The sequence below is a fragment of the Schistocerca nitens genome, chromosome 4 (genome assembly GCF_023898315.1).
Source record: "Schistocerca nitens isolate TAMUIC-IGC-003100 chromosome 4, iqSchNite1.1, whole genome shotgun sequence".
Classification (NCBI taxonomy): Eukaryota; Metazoa; Arthropoda; class Insecta; order Orthoptera; family Acrididae; genus Schistocerca; species Schistocerca nitens.
The window spans coordinates 799,674,839-799,680,838 of record NC_064617.1 but is presented as its reverse complement, the minus strand read 5'-3'; positions in this window follow the sequence as shown (position 1 = coordinate 799,680,838).

The following is a 6,000-nucleotide window of genomic DNA, read 5'->3' as shown; positions in this document are numbered from 1 at the left end:
TAGATAATTCTAATAATAAAATAAAAATAATTTGAAGCATTGTAAAAAAAGAAACAGGAAGAGATACAACAAGCAATGAAGGTATAAATAAAATCAGATATGATGGTACCCTAGTAGATAACCCCAAAAGTGTGGCTGAGATTTTTAATAAACACTTTCTATCAGTAACTCAACAGATTGGTTGCAAGCCCAATGTTGATGAAGCTGTAACTCTTTGTCAAGCTGTATATTCAAACACAATTTCAGAAATGTACCTTAATCCTGTCACTATAGATGAAATTAAAAAAAATCATCATGTCTCTAAAAAGTAAGAGCTCTGCAGGGGTTGATAATATTTCTAGTAATTTATTTAAATATTCTTGTGTGTGGATCAGGGACATTCTCTGTCATATTTTCAATGCTTCCCTTCAGAAAGGTGTTGTTCCCAGTAGACTTGTAGCGATCGTACAGTAATAACCTGTACTTCCGTGCATACCTATGTATATGTCTTTGCTATATTTACAATCTTTGGGTCTGCTTCGCCAGAGAGTTGGAAGAGTCAAGTGTTTTGCTCTTGCACTGTGATGTTAGCCTGTGAACGTTCTCCGAATAAATTGTTATTGTGCTGTAAGAAGTTGGTTTATGGGACTCAATACCTACCAAAACCCTACAGACTTAAGTATGCCATTGTGAAGTCGCTGTACAAAAACGGTGATAAAACTGAACTAACTAACTACCGACCTTTCTCTTTGCTGACAGCTTTCTCTAAAATTAAAGCTAATACATGTAAGAATTACTGATCATCTCATGAAGAATGGAGTTCTCAGCAAGAGCCAATTTGGCTTTCAAAAGGGCTGTTCAATAGAAGGTGCAATCTATGCACTTGCAAATGAAGTCCTAGAAACATTTAATGAAAAAATGCCAGTACTTGGTGTCTTCTGTGATTTGTCTAAAGCGTTTTGACTGTGTTGATCACCAGATTCTCTTGCAAAAAGCAAAATTAATAGGAATAAGTGGTGTTGAGGCAATTGGCTTCAGTCTTATCTCCAAGACAGAAAACAAAAAGTTGTCTTGAGTAGTTCAGATGGAGTGTGTGATGTTTCTTCACATTCTGAATGGAGTTCCATTACATGTGGAGTGCCTCAGGGCTCAATTCTTGGGCCACTATTATTCCTGATCTTTATAAATGATCTACCATCATGTACAAGCTTGCCATGTAAATTTACATTATTTGCTGATACCACAATTTTTATGAGCAGTAGAACAGATAGTAATCTTGAGGAAACCATTAATTACATATTCTGAGATGTGATTAATTGGTTCAAGGTGAATGGTCTCTCATTAAATTCCAGTAAGACCAGCTTTATTCAGTTCTGTACAAAAACAGAAGAAGAGAGAAAGTGTGACATGTGGTAATCAGCCAATAGAAAGAATGGAAACAACAAAATTTCTTGGAGTGCACATTGACAAGAAAAGGAACTGGTCTTCACATATGATACAAGGTGCGACAATAAAGTAATGAGACTGATGTGAAAAAAAATGTTGCTTACCGTTTTAGTCAAATTTAGTGTTGTCTCCTTCAAAGTAGTTCCCTTCTGATTGCACACACTTTTTTCCAGTGCTTCTGCCATTGATGGTAACATTTCTGGAACTCATCTTCTGTAATATCCTCCAAGACCCTCGTCACAGCTTTTTGGACATCTTGTGCTGTTTGAAAATTATGTCCCTTGACCGCTGTTTTGATTCTTGGAAATAGGAAAAAGTCGCACGGAGTGATATATGGTGAATAAGGTGGCTGTGGTAGTACTGAAATTTGTTTTGAGGTTAAAAATTGTTGTACTGATAGAGCAGTATGGGATGGCGCATTATTGTGATGCAGAATCCAGTTATCACCAATGTTGACACGGACATGAATAACTCTTTTACGAAGTCTTTTTAAAATTTCTTTGTGGTAATATTGGTTAACTGTTTGTCCAGGAGGCACCCATTCTTTATGAACAATTCCCTTGGAATCAAAGAAGCACACAAGCATGCGTTTCACTTTGGCTTTGACATGTGAGCTTTTCTTTGTCTGGGTGATCCCTTTGAGCACCAATGCGAACTTTGGCATTTTGTCTCTGGATTGTACTGAAAAAACCAACTTTCATCACCAGTGGTAACACGACTCAACAATTCTGGATTGATTTCTGTTTGCTCTAACAGATCAGCTGCCACATTTTTCTGTTTCTTGCTGTTGTGGTGGGAGATTTTTGGAGACCATTTTTGCACAAATCTTTCTCATACCGTTTCTCGATTGATGTTCAGTGCTTCTGCAATCATTTTCATGGATAATCTTCAATCAGATCATACAAGTTAATGCACCCTGGCCAAGTAGACATCCATCTGTGAGGTTGATGGTCGTCCACTGTGGTCTTCATCTTCAACTTCCGTTCTGCCTTCACTAAACATTTTATGCCAGTGAAAAACTTGAGTTCTTGACATAACCTCCTCTCGAAAAGCCTTCTGAAGCCTACCACAAATTGTCATCACATTTTCACCCAATTTAACGCAAAAAGAAATGGCATACTGTTGCGCAATGTTATGCGGTTCCATTTCTGTGATGAGAGACACGAACACGTGTTAACTTATTACAGCACAACTCACGACTGAGCAATTGCATCGATGTGCCACTTGGACTAGAAGCAGCTTATAGACCAATGTCAAAGATATTGTGCTTACCCAAGCCTGCAGGGTTGCCACATGTTGCAAAGAAAATCATTCTCATTACTTTATTGTCGCACCTCGTAGATCTCTGTAAGAGGCTTAGTTTTGCTACGTATGCTTTACGGCTTGTCACAACATGTGTTGAACCTAACACTGCAAAAATGGCATACTATGGCTATTTTCACTCACTCGTTGAATACGGCATTATTTTTTGGGGTAACCAGACATTAGCAAGGAAAGCGTTCATTCCTCAGAAGTGAGCATTAATGTTACTTGGACAAGACTCATTATGAAGGGTGAGCATAAAATTGTAATGGAATTCTTTTTTACCACCAGACTCACCACCAAACTTTAGGGAAACATTACGTTCATTTGTATGTTAGGTCTCCAATCATACTGTAATCATTGGAGGAAACTTTAATGATTCAACAATCAATGGGGAAAATTACAGTTTCATTAGTGGTGTGAGTGACAAGACATCTTGTGAAACATTACTAAATGCCTTCTCTGAAAACTGCCTAGAACAGACCATTCGGAACCCCACTCATGATGGAAATATGTGTACAGTATTAGATCTAATGGCAACAAGCAGACCTGACCTCTCTGAAGATAGCCACATCAGAAATGGTATCATTTATCATGAGGCAGTTGTTGAAACAATGGTTACCAAAGTAAAAGGACAACTAAAACTAGTGGAAAGATTTATATATTCAGTAAATTACATACAGAAGCAGTAGTGTCACATCTCGATGATGAACTTCAGACTTTCAGTTCACAACAAGAACATGTTGAGAAACTATAGCTCAAGTTTAAAAGAACAGCTGATTATGCGCTGGATATAAACGTACCCAGTAGAACAGTTCGTGGTGGGAGGAACCCTCCATAATGTATAATTACCATGAAGAAACTTCTAAAGAAACAGAGACTTGTGTAAATGTAAATGTAAAATGTGATTTATTAGTCCCATTACATACATTGTACAGATCATATGATATGTTGTACAAGAGACATGTCAAGTTTAGCAAAAATATAATGTATAATGATTTATAGAAATTCTTTTTACACTATTTTAAGAATAATGCCAATAAATACAACTCTACAATATTTACTATAAATTGACAGTTTACCAATTTCCTTTGCTGTACACAGACAACACAGCAGTATTAGCTATAGATTTTTATTGTTCAAAGTATCAGACTGTCTTCCATGAATTCTTCAATGGTGTAGTAGCATTTCTCTATTAAAATATTTTGGAGTAAACTTTTCAGCGAACCGAGGTCCATTGTTAATGTGTTTCTTCCTTTCAATTTGTTATATATTTTTAGCCACAGTGGTGTCTGAGCTTACTTCTGCAAGTAGGTGTAAAACAAAGCACAGGAGTATACATAGAAAGATGCTGAATGAAATGCACTTGTCTGTCAAGCGAGCAGTGCATGAAACCAGCCATAGCAGAATATTGTCAAATAATCTTTCACAGAACCCAAAGAATTTGTCTGTTAGTGGCATCAAAGTTAGTGTCAGTCACTCACAGATGAGAAAGCAACTGAAATTGCGGATAGCAAAGCAAAAGCAGAAATGCTTACCGGTAAATAAATTTTCAAACATTCCTTTACAAAAGAATACTTGGGAGAACAGTCCCAATTTAATCCTCATACCACTGAAAGATGAGTGATATAAATGTTAGTGTTAGTGGCATTGAGAAACAGCTTAAATCATTAAAATTTTACAAAGCCTCAGGGCCTGATGAAATCCCTGTAAGATTTTATACTGAATTACCAGCTGCGTTAGCCCCTCTTCTAACTATAATCTGTTGTAGATCCCTTACACAAAAAATAATACCCAGAAGTTGGAAAGAACCACAGGTCACACCCACTATAACAAGGGTAGGAGAAATGATCCACAGAACTACCATCCAGTATCCTTGATGTCCATTTGTTGTAGAATTTTAGAATATATTCTGAGCTCAAACATAATGAAGTGTCTTGAACAGAATGACCTGCTCCATCCAGTACAGATTCTGAAAACATGGACCACGTGAAACCCGACTGACATGTTTCTCACATGACATACTGAAAGCATTGTATCCAGACTGTCAGATAGATGCAGTATTTCTTGATTTGACTCAGTAACACATCTGCATTTATTATCAAAAGTATGATCATAAGCAAAATTTATGATCGGACTGAAGATTTTTTGGTAGGGAGGATGTAGCATTTTATCTTGTATGGAGAATCATCGATACATGTGTAAGTAACTTCGGATGTGCCCCAGGAAAGTGTGTTGGGATCCTTTCTATTCATGTTGTGTGACCTTGTGGACAATATTAATAGTAATCTCAGATGGTAAAGTTATCTCTAATGAAGTGCCCTGAAAGAAGCTGCACAAATATTCAACCAGATCTTGATAAGATTTCAAAGTGGTGCAAAAATTAGCAACTTGCTTTAAATGTTAGGAATTTAAAATTGTACACTTCTGAAAACATAGTGTCCTATGGCTATAATATCAAGGATTTGTATGAAGTAGAGAATTGGGAAAGAAGGGAACGGGATGGGTGGGAATTGACAACTTCCAGCCACACAGGGCATTGTGGTAACACAATGGTGAAAATTGAAAATTTGTGCCAGGCTGGGACTACCCAAATTTATTGCTTCTCATGAACTGTTGCCTTAACCACTTTGGCCATCTGTACATTGCCCTGACCAACTCAAATTTCCAACTTACAGCATGCTGCAGTGCAGCATCTCTTATCCATTGACCCCTACTAGCAAATTATTGATTCTCGACAACTTCAGACAATATTAGTGCATCCTCACAGAAACAAATGTCAAGGAGCTGTTGTACTCTTACAGAAATGTATCTATTTGAGTGGTGTTTGTTATGTCAGACATGTCCAACAGCTCATTGACATTTGGGTCAGTGTGTATGCATTAATATCATCCAAACTCCTTTGGGAATCAATAATTCGAAAGTAGAAATTTAATCAAGGGATGTTACATTGCAGCATGCAATAAGTTGGAAATTTGAGTCGGCCAGGAACCATGTCCAGATGGCTGAAGCAGTTCAGGCAACTGCTCGCGATATGATATAGTAAATCACTTGATCAAAGCAGTGCACCTTTTGCCTGACAGTAGTGTTGTCCTGCTATGTTACGTTCAACAATGCCCAAGAACTGCCAATCATGTACCAATGTGTAAGAAAGAGCCAGTCTTTGGGTTTTCTGCAGATTAGATATGTGTAGTTGGTCCATGAACATTATTTGAACATTTTGCTAAAGTAATGACGTATGAGTATGGAAGTATTAAGCCAACTGATAGGATA